The following is a 22596-nucleotide window of genomic DNA, read 5'->3' as shown; positions in this document are numbered from 1 at the left end:
AAATGCTTGGTTAACATTGTTAGCTATACAATGTGCTCAGTATAAGATTACAATCTAAATAAGTGTATGTCGCTAATAATAAAAATGACTAGAATTTCAACACAAGCTCTACAATTTTCTTTGTATACACATGACTTTTTCTAAGCTCATCCTCATACAGCTTCCTTACATCAATGTAGTCATGTATGGAATTAGAAAGTCTAGTCTCAATATCCTCTACCTTGGCCTCATTCATGAATGAGAAATGCTTTATGGCCTTTGAGGTTTATGTACCAAAGGTGCCCTATAAATTCTACACAATCATGTTACCCTATTTTGTCCTCTATACATCCATTTGCTGTGGTTTATTTGATGATGGAGCCATGCTCCAAACTACTATAGATTTTGATCTATGTTGAATCTAGTTCCTCTCTATAGTCCATTAGCACCAAATGCCTCATATGAGATGGTATTCTCCTATCACCTTATTTGATTAAACATAAATGCTTGCCCCAAATCCTATCTGGGTACTAACAACATACCACTCCTCTGCACAATGTCCCTTGCATCCTCTAGAGTCATGATTTCACTCTCAGGACCGTAGGCTTGTAGCTTTTCAACTAGTTCCAACTTCTTCTCATCTAATTCTCTTGGTTTCATCTTCAACACCAACTCACTCTATTTTACTTTGTATAAAAAGCTCTTGAACTCAACCAATTTGATGAATTCATCATCCTCTATGAATTATTGGGCCTGAATGATCCTATCATCTAGCCTTATTGCTACTAGTTCCAAGTTTGTGAGTGTGCTCTCAGTTGCATTAATTCTATCCTAGAAAATAGATTTTCCTTAAGTCAGCAAAATAATGACAATTGCCTAATAAAATTTGTAGGGTCCTCTATTTCACCTCTCCAGGGATATGGACCACTTTCTATCTCTTATTTCCTTTTGTGACCCATGATGTCTCAGGAGTGTCATCTTCCTCTATTTCTAGAGTCACATCAGGTTTAGGGACATCTTGGTACACCCTGTCTTCTTTGCCCATAGTCCCTCTAGCATTTTGGCCATGATCTCAGCATGGTCAGTGACCATCTTCCTAATCTTATGAGGATAGGGGATATCCATATAGAATCCCATGATAGTGGAATCTACTCTCTTCATTTCCCTCTCCACCCTCAAAACATAATCCAACTTTGCCAGTTTATTAGCTACCTCACCCTCTACAACTATATTTGGAATAATATCCTCATGTGGCAGCTCCTTGGTGCTAGGAAGCACATAGTTCCTTATTTCCTTAAGGGTTACCTTCATCCAATTGTTACGATCATATATCCTGTAGGGACTAGTTGACAGGTTGTAGTGGTGGAGGAATGAATGGATTTGATCAAGGGCCTTTTTTCCAATTGAAAAGTCCCCTGCCCTAAAACAACTACACAAGAAAGTTCCTTTATGCACTTTAGGCCCTAGATACTCCTTATTGACCATAAAAAACTACCATGCAAATTACATTATGCCCAACCTAGGGGGAATAAACTTTAATAATATGTTGGGTGGCTAGGGACAACCATAGAATCGCATCAAGGAAAAAGTTAGAAATAAGAAAATGTCCCCCCAATTATGGTCTAATCTATTACCCTTAGGAAGTAGGGCTGGTCTCAACAGAATTTTCAATATCTCATGTTCCCTAAAATAACCTAGATTTAACATTCTCATTATCACAATACTAAAATTATTAAAGAATGAAACAAAATCAAAAAAATGATAATTGTTGTCCCATACCCATGTCTACAACTAAATTGGGAGCTCTCCATTTGTATCAATGGTATGATCAATGAAATTAGAGCTCACATACCCCATATTCTTGTATAGGATTAGGTGCATCAACAATGAATAATGATGGAACTTGAAATCTTTTAACTTTCCACTCTGAGCTAGGGAAATATTTTCTTTCATGACCTCTAATATGTATTCAACATAATCATACTCCCCATCATGGTAGGAGTCATGCATGTCTCTAGAAATGATAAATTTAGCACCATACACCATATCACTTCCATCTTTTCCAACCACCTTGTGGAAACCATTACTATTTTTACAAAGTAATTCTTAAACTTGTTCAAAGGCATCATTTTTTCCACCTTCTTAAGGAAATCTCCCACACTCTTCAAATCCATAGGGATATGCTACAACATAGACTTCCCAGTATAGGTTTTGGTATTTCTCTCGAACTTCTTCTAAAAATCCTCACAATCTATAGGCTAGTCCATGGCTTTGTCCAATCCAAAAGTTTAAATGAATGAAGCACAGTCAAGTGTACAGAGGATAGTTCCATCTCTCCTATGGAAGGATTTCATGGCTAGATTGTATGATTGAATTAGGGCCCTCACCAAGTATACATCCATGAAAACCTCTAGAAATATCAACTTCTCTAGATTCTTCTTCCATGATTACACATTGGGATCTTCTTCTCCTTGTTATGATAAAAATATTTGAATAGCTTAGAAGTCATGGCTCTAGGGCATGTGGCATATTTTTGGAGACCATATGGGTTGATGAAAGCATGGTCATCTATAGAATTAACATATGAGGAACCAAGAAAAATCTTAATCCACTCTTCAACAAACCTATTAAGTTTTCCTTGTTGTGTTTTCCCTCAGAAGTTGAAGTTTTTTCCACTTCCATTTCTGGTGCTTGAATTTCTTCTACCTCCTTATCAAACATCTTGAAAGTATGTTGAAAAACACCATATGAACTTCACTCTTTGGCACTAAAAACAATTATCTATATGCACTAAAACTCTACACTTTCTCAAAATCCTTTTCTTCACAAATGGTAAACTATAACTAATTGATATAATATCTTTATAACTTTTTGTATATTATCAATGTTCATCTTTTCATTGATTCTTAACATGCTCAAGCCATAAAATCAGCTTATTCTATCACCTCAGGGGAGCATCATCATTATTATCTAATGTTGCACTTGTTTTTCATTGCTTAAATCTCATTGGCCAAGAAACCTTTGTCATTTCAAGCTCAAAAAATGGGGAAAAAAATGTCAACTTAGGGTTTATGATCCTACGATCAATCCCATAGTAAAAAACCCTTGTAATATCTCAGGCAGGGAAGAGACACCTTTCAATCTTATGATCTCCTAAAGTCAAAAACCCTTATTACACTATTGCAAGGCTTGGAAAAAGTGTCTACAACCTCACAATATACTAGCTACCAAGGCATCAGAGCTTTCCTCTAAAATCTTTATGATCTCATGACATGCAATTTATCCTACATAGCCTAACATCTTATGTTTCCCTCCAGACGCCTACAATACTACGAGAAATTGTTTCCTCTCTTTATCATAGCATCGCAAGCTTTATCTTTTACCTTTGTGATCTCACAACACAGACTTCTTCATAGCATCATAGAATTTTATCCATCGGCTTGAGATCTTATGATACATTATTTATTGTAATATCAAAGATTACACTATGTTTCATAACTTATATAAAATAAGTTTCTAGCCCCAGTGGTCCAACTAAGCCTCCACGTGGTGTACATTTTACAATTGACCAATCAGGATTGGACACCCATCACTTGTCTAACATAGTACTTCCACTGATCCCTATCACTTGGCACCTTATGATCTTATGATCATAAGTACCCTAGAGTATCACAACATTCTCAATCTCACTCTTTCATCTTACATCCAAGACTTCATCATAACATCTTACAACTTTTCAAAAGACCTACCAATGTCTAGATCACCTTCTTTGTCATAATATTGCATACCAAACTTAGAACCTCTTTGACATGACATACGACCATATGATACAATGGAATTATAAGATTAGGCATTTTAACTTTATCATCTACAATACTATGATGTACTACATATCTTAAGATCGAGGAACTAAAAACATTATGCTACAATCCTCTACTAACCCTTATATCATAGCATCGTAAGAGATGATGTAAAAGAAAAATAAGCTCCCACTTAGATTTAAAACCTAGGGTAAGGGCTAGACTCCATTGTTTATGAGGTTTCTTGTAGGATAAGATGAGAAAGTAACCCATAGGGCATCACTTTTCACATTAGGGCAAGGAAAAATAATTGGATTAGGGAAAAATAGTTTGTTAGGGCCATCCTTTGAAAATTGAAATTGATAACATATAAACCCTAACATCACAACACTCTTTTTTAATCATTTTAACCATAAAATTTTGAAAATTTAAGTTTAGTGAAAATAGGGGCTATCAAGATCAAAAGTTATTATTTTTTTATCAAAGTCACCTACTCAAAATTTTCCTACAAGTGAACAAGTCAACAACAAATAATTGCATTTGGTTTTTACTTTGAAAACATGTCAAATGGTCACTTGGGAAATTGAAATGTGTAGAATTTGTAGAATTTTATATGAAGAGTATGAATCTACAATTTGGGATCATGGTGCATTATTGGACATGATTGGAAAGCTAGCAAAGTTGGCTTCTAGGATTTGTAGAATAGGGTATACTACTAAACAAGTGGTTTTAGTTAGAATATTTAGAATAAATTAGAAGGCCACATGAATTTTTTATCAAAGGTCCAAATGTACCATTTGAACAAAAAAACACTTAAACAACTTCAGATTCTATCATTCTACTTCTCAGTTTCTAGTGTAAACTATTAGCAACATTAACTAGTCATCCACTATTCTAAAATAACAAACTTGTAGAATGTAAACATTAATCACAAAAACATCATAATAAAATCCACACAAGTTTGACACTAGGATTTAATATGAAAACCCAATTTGGGAAAAACCACTAGTAACACATTACTAATTTCCACTCTTCTAAAGTGAACCATGTTAGGAGCTAACACTATTAAAGTTACAATACACACTATTAAATGTGACCTTGTTAAAGGATTCAATCACCCTATTAAAAGTGTCCTTGTTAGAGGGCTTTAAAAAATTCTATTAGAATGTCACCTAGTTAAAGGATTTACATAGACTATTAAGTCATTATGAATGTTAGGTCAACCTTGATTAAAGGATTTCAAATATTTTTTACAATGGCTAGAAAGTAACAATGGGGATTGATCTGTTAAGTACAATTGAATTTTCATGTATAGAACATTGTTCATCTCTCATGTACCGATTCACTATTTGACCTCCATCATCATCTCAATCTCTAATTTTCTTGACAAACCTTTAAGCAATCACCATTCACTTCTTCTCAAATTAATTCATCCTTCTTCTTAGATTCTCTAGTTAACAACATCAGTAACAGCTCCAACTCTCTAGAACTTCTTCACACGTGCATATCCTCTCTATCCATACAATCTATACACATAGAAAATTTTTCCAAGTACCTCCTTAAAGAGGTAGTTTTGATCTTTTGCTAATTAAATACCGCTATAGATCGTAAGGATTATGATTAGAACCATCAAATATAATGTATCTTATTGGCATTTTGTTTATCTCTTCTTTTCTAGAAACTTCTCTTGAAATTTTATCCATTAGTTCATTTACCTAATCATCTCTTAATATTAAATGATCCAACTCATCGATCCTTATCTTTAATGTGCTTTGCATATTCTAAGAAATCAACTTAGTTGGCTAGAAATTAGGATTTCTCATAAATAGTTAAAATTTTGTTCCTTGGCCAACACTAAGTTCTAACACTCAATAATCATTGAGTTACTTGGTTTCTATAAAATGTCTTGCTCAATACATAAACTATCACTCAATTGACACTAATGCTCTATCAACACTAACTTTAGTTGGCACTTACTGTGGTTCAGTTGACACTAGTATCACTTGGCATTTACATTAAAATTCTTTAGTCTTCTACTCTCTTACTTAGTCAAGCCTATACATTTGATCTATCTTTGTTCACACTTTCACGACTTGTACATTACTATCTTCTTTACTTGTAACATGATTCAAACAATGAATTTATCTTGTCAAAGTCCAAATAATCAAATATCCATTTCTAGTTCCCTTTTCATAACTCAACCTTTCTTCTAGGTTCTTTTGTTATGAGAAACTTCTTATTTCCTTTTCATAAATCATATAGATATGACACTTAGATTAGATAGAAAACTATCTCACCAATAGGTTTGACATCAATGACAACATAAAAAATATTTCAATTGTAGTTTCCAAAAATCTCCCTCTTTGGCATTGATGGATACACCTCTAAAATATTATAGAAATACTTCAAGTAACCATACAATCCAAATATTTGACCAACATGAGAAACACACTCAATGTATTAGATATTTAGTAATATCCTTAGTTTCATTCTGATTCATATCTCTAGCAACATCTCAAGTAAATCTTATGAAATCCCTCTAAGTAATCACTCCCTCTTACTTAGCATGTCTCAATCAACTTTCACTTTCTCCTTATTTCATTGTAACTTACTAATAATCTCTCCCTCTTGGTTTCTTATATATTCTCTCCTTCTGGGTATATATCTCTCACTTCTTAGACAATAATGCCAAACACACTATCTCTATCTCATGCATCTTGATCATGTAGATATTTTCATGTTAGTTCTAAATTCTTCATCTATTATCTTCATATGACTAATCCATTATTTTTTCCTTCTTTACTACTACCTTAGGCAACTCCTAAAGTAGAACTATCTACATCAATATATAAGATAGTCTTGTTAGCACATTTGATACAATGCTTCACTTCATCTTAAGTAGCTTTTTTTGGAAATATTCAAGACTAGCTAGGTTACTGAGAGGGGAGGGATGAATCAGTAACCTTGAAAATTTTATCAAATTCAGACCCTAATTGCAATAATCCAATTACCATAATAAATTTGATCTACTGCATGCATGAGAAACTGAAAGCATAAAACATTTAGAACACATGAACACAACAATTTTGGTACCCAAAAACCTTCCAAATAGAAAGTAAAACTGGGGTGGGGATGATACCCACAAAACTTCAATCCTATAGCATAAAGTTGGCTAGTTAAGGCTTACATTGATCACTTCTAATGATCTGCCCTGTTAGGAGCAATTAGGATTACTAGGTCCACCTTGTTAGATGTTTTACAATCATAGAATGAAGTATGCACTCGATAAAGAGATTTAAGAAAAGATTGTTAAGTCTACCTTATGAAAGGATTTGAAGCTGACTCACCTATTAGGATGAAATAGTAGATCTTTGACTTAAAATTAAATTGCTAATTGAAATATTTTGAAGTATAGATCACCTTTATGTGATAGATAGAACTTTGCTGCTCCTTTGTTGATATGGCCTTACAATATACTTTGCATCTAGTTTACATTCACATGCTTCTTTCACTTTTTATTCATGCATACATATATTCTTCTATATGAATGTGATACAATACATTACATATATATATATAAATATAATTTACAAAATTATAAAGTCAGCCAATATATAAGTCAAAACCAATATTACAAAGTCAGCTCAAATGAAGACAACTAGGTTTTGAAGATTGACTTGGTGAAGTTTTGATACATGGGATCCACTGTCATTACTCAACATTGTCATACATTCAATAGAAGTAGAAGCTAAGTCCATAATAATCATCTTAGAGTAGTCTTGAATTTAGTCTACACTGGTGACTTAGTAGATACTATGTAACTTAGTAGAAACTAAATTACTTGATTGTTATGACTGCACTTAGTAAACACTAACTTCACTTGGTCACCACTAGGATGCTCAATAGGAACTGTAAATCTTGGTGGCTAATGAATTACATGAAAAACACTATAGACTATTCAATGAGCTCAGTAACCATATAGAATCTGAATAAGTGTTGCAATTAATAAAAAAACTTGACTTAATGTTAACAATCTCCCCCTTTGGCATTAGTGAAAAAAACACTTATCAACCAAAACTTATATACATTACAGTGTGATACTCGCTCAGTACTGTTTTTGAGGATTTTCAAAATAATCCTTTCTAAGTATATACAATATACTTTCCTTTCCTTTGCATGATTCTCCCCCATATAATATTCATACTATTTCTTTTCATATATACATACTGTCTCTCCCCCTTTTTGACAATAATGCCAAAGATTTATTCAAAACTTATTTATATAGAGACACCAATATAAGAAAGAAACTTAGAATGTACCTTAAGTATGAGTGCTAAAGTCTTATCCAAATTCTCTTGCAAAAATTTTCATTTATGTAGAGAAACTTGGACTTCTACAAAGAGTTCTATCATGTGCTCTGCAATTGAGAAGTTGTTTTCATGCATCAATGTTTTTGAGTAAACAATGTGCTTCTACATTGTGTCCATGATGGGAAGATAATATTCTAAATATCTATTAGTGAAGACCAGATCCTTGCTTCTTCTCTCAATAATTCTACCAGCATATCTGACAAGAATCTAATTTTCATATGATGTACAAAGCTTGAACTAGGGTCAAGTTGCAAATTTTTGGGCACTAGCCTTTAGATCTTCATCAATATTTGTTAGTTTTCTCTTTATTTCCTTTGTGAACTCGGTAATGTTATATAATTTTCCAAAAAGTGATGTTACATTTGTGCGAGAGATTTCTAGATTGGTTAAAATTGAGGAAAGCTCCACTTGTTGGATGGCAATTTGTTGAGCAATGTGCTCAAGTACTTTGCTATAAAATTTCTTCTCCACTTTCTCAATGAATTTGTCTTAACCAGTGGAGTCCTCATTAAACTTTTGGATTGCTTCTTCCAATTGAAACAAGATGTTTTGAGAAGTATCAACTTCAACACCTATTACCTCAGTCAAAGTATTCTTAGCACTTTCTATGATTTTATATTCTCCATCTCTTTCCTCTCTGAATTTCTTTTGTTTGGCTTTCTTTTGGAGGAGCTAACTAGCTATTTTCATTTGATTTGTAGTGGCATTATCAAAATCCCACTTTGGAATTTCAATCTCTTCATCTAGGTCAATATCCTCCTCTATCTCCTTTCCAATCAAAATTCTTGCACTTGGTTGAGCCTTAGGTTCAACTACCCTTGTACATAATACCTTAGAATCCAAAATGGAAACAATAGTGGAGATAGTAGGGCTAGCTATAAAAATTGATATAGTACCAACAGATGGAATACTGACTGGTATGCTTACTAAATCCAAAACTGATATACTTACAGAAGTATCCAAAGTTGTAGAAAACAAAACTGTAGAATCCAAAATTGTAGAGCTTGAAAATGTGCCTACTGCTGAAGAACGCAAAATTGTAGAATGAACCTGACTTGAGAACTAAAGAAGTGGGAGGCTATAGCTTGGTAGATGAAGTGGTAGGAACTTCTATTAGTGATGCGCTAAGTTGCGAGGGAGTGAAGGGTGATTGGACATTTGATGTATCTGTTGTGTTCACAATCAAACTTGCTAGAGTTGTCTTCAAACTTGATGTAGCTACTAATTTTCTTGGAGATTGAGGAAGTGAGGCAATGATTTTGGCTGCTATCTTCATAGGACCAGTCTTCTCATCATCTTCTTTGACTTCCTTGATAGCTGCTTCCTCTTTATCTTCTTCAACTCCTTCATTTTCAAACTATATTGTCTCAAAGTATGCTCCTACTTCCTCATCATCACTATCATCATCCTTGACTTCTACTAGAAAGTAATTCTATTTATGCAAGTGATAAATATTCTTCCACATACCTATAGAATTCTTGAGTACATGCTCTATATCTTTTATTAGAATTAAACAAGTATTGAATCTGAGAGTCATCTATTTTCATTTTTCTTCATAGACTATTTTACCTCAGCATCTGTGAAGCTTAGTAACAACTGCCTTAGGGTTTGTTCATATATATCTTTTGTTGTTTTCCTAGTTAAGTCCCATCTTGGCTTCAATCTCTCTTATAGATCATTAGAAATTTGGGAGGCTATCTAATTAGGGGAATACTTCCATTTAGCCATCTTGGTTAGTACCAATTCTTTGATCTGCATCTTCTCACCCTCTGTCCTAGTCTCATACTTTAGTGATTTGAAGTTGTTTATGCCTACACCTTCTTCTGATTGTTTCCATTTTTTCTAGAAGGTGGGAGGAGGCTTGCTAAACACAACTTCACTTCCTTTCTTCCTAGATCTCCTCGTAAACATTACAGTGGATGGGTTGGTGATGATCACCTTGTCTTTCTTCTTTATTGGCTCTTCTTCCTTTTCTGACTCTTCTTCAAACTCTACTTCATCATCATCTTCTCTGATACCTTTGGTCAATATAAGAGGTTTGTTGGTTATGAGTTTTTCTATTCTCCTCTTGCCTTTGTTAACCGCCTATGGAAGCTTGATTTCAAGCTCTATTCTTTCCTTGGCCTCATCATATGTTCCAAAGTGTGGTGCCTTTGGATCAACAAGTTCATTTATCAAGGCTTCAATTATATCTTTTGCTTCATCAATGTTCATCTCATATGGAAGAGGTTTTACCCATACAACTCTTGGTTTTATTGCCTGAATGTAGACCTTGTCACTGTCTACCATGAAACAAACATCATCTTTGTAATTTTCAACCAATTTCCTAGGAATCCTTAATCTATTATTCATTTTCTCCTTCAAGAAATCAAAGTAGTTATCCATTGTGCTGAAAAAACTCTCACCCATTTTTGCAATATATTCCTTAATCTAATACAAAATTAGCATGTCTTTTCTCCACACGATCATGCCTTTAGAAGGGAAAAAAATTTGTACAGAGAAAAACAAACATGTCAACAATGAACCAAATTTACATGGGTTATTTTTTTTAAGTTCTAATTCTTTCCATGTTTTTGTTCAACTACTTCAACAACAAATCTGCTAGGTCATATAACATATTATTCTTCATGACCTTGTAGGCTAAGTCAACTACTTTGCATGACACACTATTGAGTTGACTTGAACTATAAATCTTGTTTGCAATCACATGAATGCCAAATTTCAATTCTACATCAATCACACTACTAATTTTCATTCCTCTGTTGTCCCATTTGGCTAGGGTTTTCTTCTGTAACTCAGCTCGACCTAGGGTTTTAGTGGTTTTAGCTTTGGTGAGCATGGGGAGGCCAGTAATGTGATGTGTCATTTTCTTGGTGATCAAGACTGGTTTCTCTAACCATAGTTGACCATTTTGAACCTAGCTTAGAATATACCTAATCCATTCAATTTTGAAGCTCTAAGGTAGGTGAGGAATATAAGTCAAACCTTTCTCTTCCAAATGTTTGTGCTCAGGCTTGAGAATTTTGTTCACATAGAGTTAAACTATGACATTATCCATTTCAAGGGTACCTATCTCCTAACTTGCACATTTAAAATGAGTTTAGATATCATTTATGTGAAGTACCTTTGGTGGGATTTGCAACTGCACTCCATTCGGGTTGAGGGTTTTAGTGATTGCTGGCACAAGTTTAAAATCAGGGGCTTTCCATTTAACACCTCACATCATCATCTTAGACCCTTTCTTCCCTTTGCTACTACTACTGGATGCCATGATGATTCAGTAACCTAAGAATAAAATTGAAAAAAATTGTTGCAAATTTTTCTTAAAGTTTCTTGGATGCTCTGCAACTTGCTCAGTTTGCAATAATACTTGAATTCTCAGTGAAAATGAAATTGATATTCTGCTCTTTTGATAAAAGTTCCCATTAATGCTTAGCATGATGGTTAGCTATGATTACATGTGTGTGACAATCTATCATCCACTACCTGTATGGATTGCTTGGTAAAGGTTCCACAACTTGGCAACCAAACATACCATCACTAATACTTTTGGGGTGAAATTATGACGACAGACAAATGCTATGTGTTTTTGGCTTTTTTTTTTCAATTATAACCCAATAACGTCACAATTTCGATGCTAATAGGATATAAGAAAAAAAAATGTTGCTCATTTGGGTAATTTGTATGTTCAGAATCCATAAGAATCTTTGCGGTGAAAGGGCCAAGGTAACATTTGGCATAAACTCACGAGTTCAAGGCAGGAGAAAGAAAACCAAAAAAACCTTGCTCATAATATTGCCATTGTAGTTTTTTTTTTTTTTTCAGTTCAAGAGGAGGCATGGATAGAAAAAGCACGGGCATCTATAATTGTATTACACATTGAGATAGAGGGCGGGGGATCTTCATTTGCAGCGGCAAGGGAGGAATTTCTCAGAGTGGAGGCTGCTAATCACAAGTTTCCTTAAATCCTCCTCCTTTTCTTGCAGCAAGAAAACAATAGATAGTAATAAAAATGAAAATTTTCTTTTTTTCCATGCTCTCTGTCTTCTTGTTTCATTTTTTGGAACGTACCTATAGGTAATGTGTATCTTAGGGTATCAAGGTTTTCATTTTATGTGAGGGAAACCATAGAGAAACACCCATAGGTTCTAAATAACTCCACCTTGGAGACTAGTTCAGGGTTAAATTGATAGAGAATATCACCTATTATCCTCTCCATCCATAGCAATGTAGCATACTAACAATTCCCGAATTTCCTCCAGTTATGCATTGTTCTTTATTCTTACTAAGTGCATTGTAGTTTGTATGCCAAAATGTTGTGTTTATGAATGAAAATCGACCCAAACTAGCAAACATTAAAATCTTGAAGCATATTCCCCCTAAAACTAAACCAAATGCTTACTAGTAATGAAGTTATGGATGTATTGCTATGGTGCCTACGTTGGTGACAGCCTATACTCTTGTTGGGTATACATATATTATATACTCCTGTCTAAATTCCATAGAGTAAGAGACAGGGTATGTGTATAATGAAACCCCAAGAGTTGAGGACTCCATAGAAACCAAATCTTGCATATCTATTAACTATGGTTTGCGAAGATGGCACTTGTTGCATACACCTAGATTGTATTTGTGTGTAGAGTGACTATATATATTTTTGTGATGTGTTAAGGTCTACTCAAAAGAGACTACTAGTTGTATATAAACCATGCATGATGAACTAGGATTGTGATGAAATAAATTTCTGCGAAAACTTGCTGGGTTCTGTTGTTGTAGTTCACTGTGTTTTTAAGATGGAATCAAGAAAAATATCATCAAGCTTAAACAACAAGGAGAATTAGTGAAAATTACACAAATGTTAAGGATTTTATGTGTTGGTTGTAGGATGCTCAATACTGAGATTTATACAAATGATAATGAGTTGTACCATGTGTTGCAGATCTTTTCTCTACTATGTTTGTACTACTATACTTTTGTATGATGCTTAATTATATGTCTTTGTACATTTACTCCATGTTTTTGGTATGAAATTATGAAGTATTTCTTTTTGTTTTTGGTTCCTTGTGCTACTGACTTACTCTTACCTATGTTGTAAGTTCTAGTGTTATCACAATCAAATCTGTATCTTGTTAGTTAATATTAAACTCAGGAAAGAATGCTAAGATTTAGTAGTAACATAGATTGCATAGAAGACCCAACTAGAACTAGATAGGCATTACAAATGTTACAAATTAGTTTGTCAATTGACCGAAAATGACTGGTAAGACTTAGAGTAACGGAGACCTAAAATTTTTTCTGTATGAAAAATGCAAACAAATACAATTTGAATGACATAATAACTTATACTCATTTCATTTCATGTTGTGTTATCTACGAAAACATCTGAATGTTCTTTACACTACTTGTGATATGACCTGGGTGTGTATTACTCCTTACGGTATGGGTGCAATGTGGCTTAAGGGAGGGTAGGGATAAAAATATTGTTATGAAATGGTGTTTCATGTGCTAGCCAAGGCTAGTTTGAAGGCCACCCACTTCAATACCTTGCTAGCATTTATAGATATGGAGTTCTATAATATCATGAAAACACAATCAATATAAAAAAGCTCATTCTCTTTGTAACATTTTTGGCTTTCATTTTAATTTCATCTTTTCTTCTATTGTGAGAGGCAAGCTAGAGAGAAGTGCTATATTGAAGGCCATATGTGCAGGATTTAAAGAAACTACTGAACCTCTAATTTGTTTGACTGGAGGTAGATTCCTAACACCTTTTATATGTAGTCTCATAAGATATAGGTGTTTAGGCTTTCTTAATCCAATTCATGGTAATTGAAAACCTCCAAATTGATTTCTTAAAAACTACGAATTTTTGTAAAAAGAATATAGTATATTGTTTTATTCCTTTTTTTTACTCAATTTATTTTACACGTTTATCTAGAATGCCATATTTTTACAAACTCTTGACTGATGTAATCCATTTTTGCCATTTATTAATACAAATATAGAGACAAATGAATGCTTGACAAATAATGGTGGCTGCTGGCAACACACAAATGGTAGTATGAGTGTTTGCAAGGTATATACTTATGAATAAATATTACATCCTGATTTAAATGTATGAAAACAATTTTCATTCCTTTTAATCTTCATTAATCTCAAGGTGCAATTCAAAAACTCAAGAATAGTGGCTTTTTTTCTTCAAGATACCTTTAGGGGAAGAGTATGTGAATGCCCCCTCGTGTCTGGAGTCCAGTTTAAAGGAGATGGCTAAATACACTACGAAGGTTTGTTGAATATAATTCTGAATAACATTGCTTGCTATTGTATCATGACAAAAATGAAAGAAAATGATTTAAGAGTTAAAAGAACAAAATAGATTTTTTGAAAAGGGTTTAGAAAATTTCAAGCAAATACTATTGCTAATGATTTATTGCTACTCTATTTTGGTATTTGATGATTGTCCATGCTTAAACATTTAATGTCATTATGGTCATATGAATGGATTCTTTGCCTTAGAACACTATCATCTTCAAAATCCTATATGAAATCTATATGACCATTTCATTTCTTCAATATGCCCTATGGATGTCCCTATCTAACTATATATCTTTTAATTGCATATAATAACTAATTTATGTACTTTTTCATGACTATGTTTGACTCATATAATTGTGATCTCTCTATCACTATGATGTTGTTTAATATGTCTTGCTAAAGCTTGTAAATTTTGTTCCTTTTGCCATGTCATGTAATATGTATTGCTTTGTAGCTTATATGTTTTGAAATTTCTGTTAGGCCTTGTAGCTTATATAATTTGATTGCTAGAGAGCTTCTAGAGCTAAGCAAGAAGACCATTGCACGAGTTACAGCCGTGCACTTGGGTATGAAAATTGTATATTTTTAAAACTAATGTATATTTTAACTAGACTTTTAGCTTATATGTTTTGAAATTTCTTTTAGTGGCTTAATATTGTAAGGTCTCTTGAAATAAGACCTTCAAACAGTTGGTGAAAGTTTTACAAATAATCTTATCCACAAATTTGCCTAGAGCAATTGACTGAATGTTATAAAAGGTGACTGGGTTAAATGTCTTAGGGATAAAGTCAAAGAAAGTATTTTTAAAATATTAAAGTATTTAAATAGGTCTAAAAAGATTTGTGTACTTTTGATACTTTTGCTTAGTTTGTGAAAGTTGTAGACCAAAGTTTTCATAGCCCAATTTTTGCTTCCTGCGAAGAATGATCATGTCAGATAATATAAGTGAAGAACAAAATAGGGAGACAATCGCTAGATTGTGGTCTAACTTGAAAAGAAAAGGTGATGGAAAATGTTATTGTCCTTCCAAAATTTGTAAGGGCTTAAACTGTAGAAGATTGCTAATCAAAATAGTTAAGAGACATTGTAGGGAGAATGGTCACATTGAAGGGGGGCATGACTATCATCCAACTGGTAAGTTGTTCATTAGATCATTTTAAAAATTTATATACATATGAAATCACTTGATGATGAATTGATGAACATGGTTTATTTATGTTAATCAATTTTATATAGGTTGATCTCCCCAGGGAACTACATGATACGAACCACAACAATCCGAAGAATATGGTTTTCAAAGTGGAGGAACATGGAGGTGCGAATATCCAAGGTGAAGATAATGATCCCATGGAAGATGACTATCATGTGCTAGAAAACACAATTGAAGATGATGGTATAAATACATTGATCCATGACACATTTAGTCTGAGTGTATCTAATCATGTTGATGATGATATTCTTGATCTACCTCTACTTGAGAAGGCATACGAGCCCCTATACAAAAACTCCCAAAAAACTCTTCTCTCTGCTATACTGTTGTTGTTGAACTTGAAGGTTATGAATGGTTTATCCATCATAACAATGTCACATATGTTAAGGTATGTCATATATGTCTTTATAGTTAACAAAGGGTGAATAATGTACCACTAATATTGTTTATATTAACAACTTATATTTTTTGTTGTAGATTGATAGGTGAGTTTCTGTTACCACCATCAAATATTCTACCTCGCTCATATGGAGAATTATCTGCTGCTATGAAAGATATTGGAATGGAGTATGAAGCAATACATGCTTATCCCAATGATCATATTATATATTATAAAGAACATGAATTTGCAACACAATGCCCTGTATGTCAAATGAGTAGATATTGAATAGATTGACTGACAAAAAAGGTGCCTCAAAAGGTTCTTCATTACATCCCCACTATTCCATGGATGCGACAATTATTTAGGTGTAGTAGCTTGGCTCAATTTATAGATTATCATGCATGCAATAGAAGTCAAGATGACATTATTCAAATCTCTACAGATGGTTTGACATTTATGCACATAGAGGAAAAGTGGCAACACTTCAAAGAAGAACCTCGTAATCTTAGGCTTTCATTGGTAGCGAATGTTGTCAATTCATTTGGAGAGATGAGATCTGTTTACTCGGTGTGGCCTATTTTTGTTATCAACAATAATATTCCTCCGTGGATGTCAATAAAGAGGAAGCACATTATGTTGGCAATGATTGTTCCAGGTATCTTATCATTTGATAGTTATTAATTTACATGTACTTACAAATCTTGCAGTAAAATGGTCACAATAATTATGTAATGTTACTATTCATTCAAGTAGGTAAATATCAAGTTAAAGATATGAATGTATATATTGAGCCTCTTATCAAAAAGTTGGTGGAGTTATGAAATGGTGTCACTATGTATGGCGTGTCTAGACCAATAGGACAAAGACAATTTCAATTTCATGCAATACTTGCATGGACAATACATGATGCCCCAGGGCTCACACATTTTTGTTGTATGTTATAGTGAATTCAAGTTGCGCACGATAATTCTAATTATAAAAATCAATAGATTTAATAATCCAATTATATCATTATCTTATAGGTCTTCAAACAAAGAAAAAATTTACATGTCCAGTTTGTGGTCCAAAGATGAAATCTCGTCATTCAAAAAGTTTAGGAAAGCAAGTGTTTGATGAGTGTAGACACTTCCTCCACAGGAATCATAAGTATCGAAGTATGGAAAAACATCTTTTCAATGGGAAAGAAGAGACTACATCAAAGCCATGAAGAATGACACCTCGCCTATGGAAATTGGAATATAATAGAATTAATCATCAAGGTAATGTCATTCCACCTAATGGTTTATGTTTTTAATTTATATATTTTTATTGTGATTTTTGTTTACTAATTGTGTAATTGATGATCGTGAAGGTTGTCAAGGCAGTACTGAAAATCTTCCAAAGGGACTAAAAAGCTATCCTAGACAATTTAGTAGGTTGCCCTACTATGAGCACTTACAAATTGTGCATTTGTTTGATACTATGCATATTGGAAAGAATATAACAGAGACATTGTGGAAAATATTGGATGGAAGGCATGACAAAGAAAAAATTGTCAAAATTTGTAATGACATTCATGAATCCAATCATGCATTGAAGAATTTCATTCACTCAAATAGCAATAGAGATAATATTAATATAAGTGCCCTTCCTTGGTTATTAATGGAGCAGCAAAGTGATGCCATAAAAGAAGTCATACAAAAATTTGATTTCCCACAAGATTTGTTGCGAATGTAAACAATCTCATATCAAAAAAAAGTGAATTTGGGCTAGGGCTCAAAACGCATGATTGGCATACTTTCATCAAGGTAAGTTATGTTCTTCTGTATTTACAATATATTCATAAACTACGTGTACTGTTCATTATGTTATGTTAGAAAATAATGAAATGATTGGTTTATAATTACTGCAGTACGTGCTTCCTCTATCTCTCCCAGAGCACTTCAACAATAACATCAAACAAGTGATATACGATCTTGGAAAATACATGAGATAAGTAGTAATATCTGTTCAATTTGTTGTATATATTTATTATATTCGTGATTTTTTTTTCTTGCTATGTAATCTATTGTATATTATTTTGTAAAATCTCATATCTATATTTTTTTGTGACTTGAATCTCTTAATGTAGGTGGTTGTCATCTAAAGAAATCCATAAAGAAGATATAAACTATTGGAAGAGGAGAATTCCTCATTTACTATGTGAAATGCAAAAGTGTCTACCTCCAACTTTTTTCAATGCATAGGAACACTACCTCATACACCTAGTTGAGGAGATTGAATTGTGTGGACCTATACACACTAGGTCAATGTGGATGGTTGAGAGGCACTTGAAATCTTTGAAGGCTTTGGTTTGACAAAGAGCACATCCTAAGGGTTCTATGGTAGAGGGATATATGTTATACTAGACTATGGTGTACATTACTGAATATCTTCCTAAGTTTGCATCAAATATCCATGTAGATTGCATTTAGTATCTCGAGCCTTTTAAAAAATTAGAAGGGGAGTACTTGATGGGGAAAGGTACATTGAGGAAAGTGAGAGGTAATAAATTATAAGATGTTATTGTAATAAATTATTTCTTAATCTTCAAAATAAATTGGTTGTAAGTTGTCTATTTTTTTTGTACAGGTGCTGGAGAGTGGGATGCACTACATTTGTATATTGCAAACAATCTTGATTGGATGACGGTATGGATTGAATGATGTCAACATTTTGGTCACACATTAATATGGGAAGGTGTATCTTCAATGGTTAAAGAAGCTCATCATAATGGAGATTCTGATGTGATGCAAAGGGAAATAGATTTAGCACGTGGTTTAAGAGATTTCTATGTATGGACAAATTAATTAATCACCCGTATGTTTATCAACTCACAATACAATAATTTTGAAATGTTTCACATATTATTGCAAGTTAAACATAACAAGGCTATGTTCTGTAATAGTTAGAAATTTTGCGTCAAAGTGTTGGATTACACAAAGAAAACTTGCGATTTAGGAATAACTACAGTCTTTCAAGTGACTAATATTTCATCTAGAAACAACTTACATCCTTGAGAGTCTAAAAATTGATACTATGGAATTTTGGATGATATAATTGAGTGTGACTTTAGCTCCTTCAAATTAGTACTCTTCATTGTGAAATGGTATAGGCTAAGACTTAATCCAAATGATCCTAATAGAACTATTGTTGAACATGATAATAGCTTTACAATGGTTAATACAAGGTCATTTGAGCCAGTTGGGGATGAGCCCTATGTTCTTCCAAGCCAATGTGAGTAGGTATTTTACTCAGAGGTTCCACATAAACTAGGTTGGTCATTTGTTGTTAGACATGAACTGAGAGGAAGGCCAATAAAGTATAATGTGATGGAAGAAGAAGATACCGAAGAAGTAGAAGATGATGTAGATGGTGATCACGATCAAAAGTAATTGGTTGATGTTCCTAACACAAATTTTCATGAAAAAGAAGAAGAAGATGATGATGATGATGGTACTACTAATGATGATAATGAAGATGATGTTAATGTTGATGATGATGATGTTGTTGATGATGATAATGATGATGATGATGGTACTACTAATGATGATAATGAATATGATGTTAATGTTGATGATGATGATGTTGATGATGATGATAATGATGATGATGATGATGACGATTATGATGATGATGATGGTGAGGATGATGATGATGATGATGATGACACCAACCAAGCATCTTCATAAGATCCCTCTCCTTGATCCAAGCCAACTCCATAACCTATCAGAGTGCACACCAAATCCTTATGCCACCTTAGGTTCTACATCTTTGGAATAATCCCATGAATATCCCTTAATCCATCCAATGGATTCATTGAAGCAATCTAATCAACAAACTATCAAATCCTTACAATGCCTCAATAGGCACCAAATTTGACTTCACCTTAACTAGGTGTTTCCTCCACCTCCACACACATCAAACAAATTCAAATAGCATGTCCCAAAGGTGACTAAGCCCTCAACTCATCAGCTGATACAAAAACCTAGTTTTAGCCCTTCACTAGGCCTACTTCCCTAGTAGGCTTATAATGTGAGCCTGATTTAAGTGTTATATTGTGTACCTTTTAATGTTTTTAATTTTTATGTGATGCTTATGATGGATTTGATTATTATTATGATGTGATTATGCTCACAATAATTGAATTACATTTGCAGGAAACTGAACCCCTTTCAAGAGCATCCCACACAGTCTCATGGATTGACAAGTATAAGTCAATACTCCTTATAGATAGTATATTTAATACACTTATCAATAGTAAGATTGATGTTTTCTAAGATCGTTCCCATTTGCAAGTACCAATGAATAGGTGTTTGTCATAAGTGTCTTCCTCGAGTGAGGGAAATATAGGAATAGAAGAGGAAAGTGAGACATGCAGTTTATCTAGAACAAGGAGATTAACTAGAGATCAAAGGACTAGAAGGAAATTCAATAAATGCATGAAATTTTTCCTTGCTCAAGGGGGGTCATGTTCTTATGATGATGAGATGGAAGGCGACATTGAGGTGCCCCTAAGGTACCAACATCTATAGAAACATTGGGTACCCAAGGAACTTCCTCCAATAAACACTAATTTTTGTGTTAAGGAGAGGATATATTGCATAACACCATCATCATTACATGGTTTGGGCCTATTTTCTATGGACGGCATAAAGGTGTCTTACAACAAAGTTTTTGAATTGATGGAGTATTTTGGACCATGTTACGATTATAAAAGTTGGATGCATATTGTTCAATAAAAAAAAAGTATGCGTAGGTATGCCCTCTTGACAAATTATATACAATAGAAAGATAATAATCAAAGTAAAATTGTGGCTATATGCATTGATGGAAGGCCAAAAGCAACAGGAAATATTGCGGGTTTTATAAATAGTACATGACCTGGGTCAACTATAAAGTAACCCAATTGCATATTTGAGGTGTGCGAGGGAAATTGTGTATTCATCTGTGCGATAAAATCAATACATATAGGGGAAGAGCTGCTTATTGATTACAATTCGAATTACATAGATACAAACAAGGCTACTATCATGGGGGTGGTACATACTATTAAACCAACTTCTAATCAATGACTCCAATATACCATTTAGTCAATAAATTTTTGGCTAACATTTTTATACTTGATCTTTGACACAAGGGCACAATATGGAGCAACCGCCTAGAGGGGATGTTGGTGATGTTCCCAGCTCATCTACACATGAGCAAGTAAAACTCATTGCAATTGTGCAAACTAGATAGAAGCAAAATGTTATTTTTTTAATGTTGTTTTCTTCATTGTTTTGGAGTAATTTTGATAATACTAATACTATTGTTGTCACAGAGGGCTAGTGGTCAGAGGGAGGGAAAGGAACCTGTAGTCCGTCAGCAGCCCCCCCCCCCCAAGGAGGACCCTTTCTATATTGATTTAGCAGAGACCGATGACTCGATTAGTTTGATTAAAAAGGTGCTAAAGAAAATTGGTAGAGAAATTATATGTTTTGCAACCATAAAGCCTACTACTCAAGAAATAAAAGATAGGGGATCTAAATTGTTGCACACCTCTGAAACCTTAAAAGTAAGTATTAATGAAAATTTTAATTATAACAAGAGTTCAATAATGGTTTTTATGTTATCCTCTTTTATGGCATTAATTAAAATATGGATGCGTTGTCTTTACAAAGTTTTTTGCATGATTTCGAGCCCCATTCCCATGATGAGGGTGTTGTAGGTGGTTTAGGTAGATCGCATGTTCCATTCCTCACTTTTTTTTTCCACTAAATATATATAGGAATGATCATAATCATTGACAATACATGCTCGAAACATCCTTTTTTTTAATGCTTTAACAATCTTGTCCATGCTAGTCCACGTGTTCTATATTTATGCATGCTCTAACAATTTTATTCTTTAGCTTCAAATCAATTTTACCCTATGGCGACGTCACCTCCATCTAGGACAACCAAAAATCTCTTTCTGACTGCTGAGTCGGCAACATGCAACTTATAGGCATTGACTGTTGCACCATCTACTATTACACAAATCCCTCTTTTTCTCTCTTTTGATATGTGTTTACGATGTAGATTGTAATGACCCCCCTTTGGTAGTCACTCAACGTTTAAACTTTTTCACAATTTTATGATTCCAAACCATAAGAACTCGACTCCATTCATAGCTTGGATATACAAGGTTATGTTATAGGCAAAAATTCAATTAGTTGTCCTTAGTTATGAAAGATTGTAATATTGAATATCATCTTCTCTTTTAGTATATTATCGCAATTATATTCTGATGTAGAGTCTAGCAACCACTTCTTCTACTAGCCTTCAGAAGGCTTTCACAATCCAATTATTTGATCTAGGACTTGGTATAAGTCCCCTTACCCACATCGAGTATACACAACTGCTGAGCCCAAATGGGGCAATCCATTTCAAAAGTTCACTCACTAACACAAGCAATGGTGACAAAAACCAGGACCTTTAGTCCAACCACAATCCTCAGTTTGTTTGGAATCTACCAAATTCACAACAATCCTTTGCACTT

Source organism: Cupressus sempervirens, chromosome 4 (assembly GCF_028749045.1).
Source record: "Cupressus sempervirens isolate cs-2001-9-10 chromosome 4, ASM2874904v1, whole genome shotgun sequence".
NCBI lineage: Eukaryota > Viridiplantae > Streptophyta > Pinopsida > Cupressales > Cupressaceae > Cupressus > Cupressus sempervirens.
The sequence above is the reverse complement of the archived record's forward strand: the minus strand, read 5'-3'. Positions refer to the sequence as shown.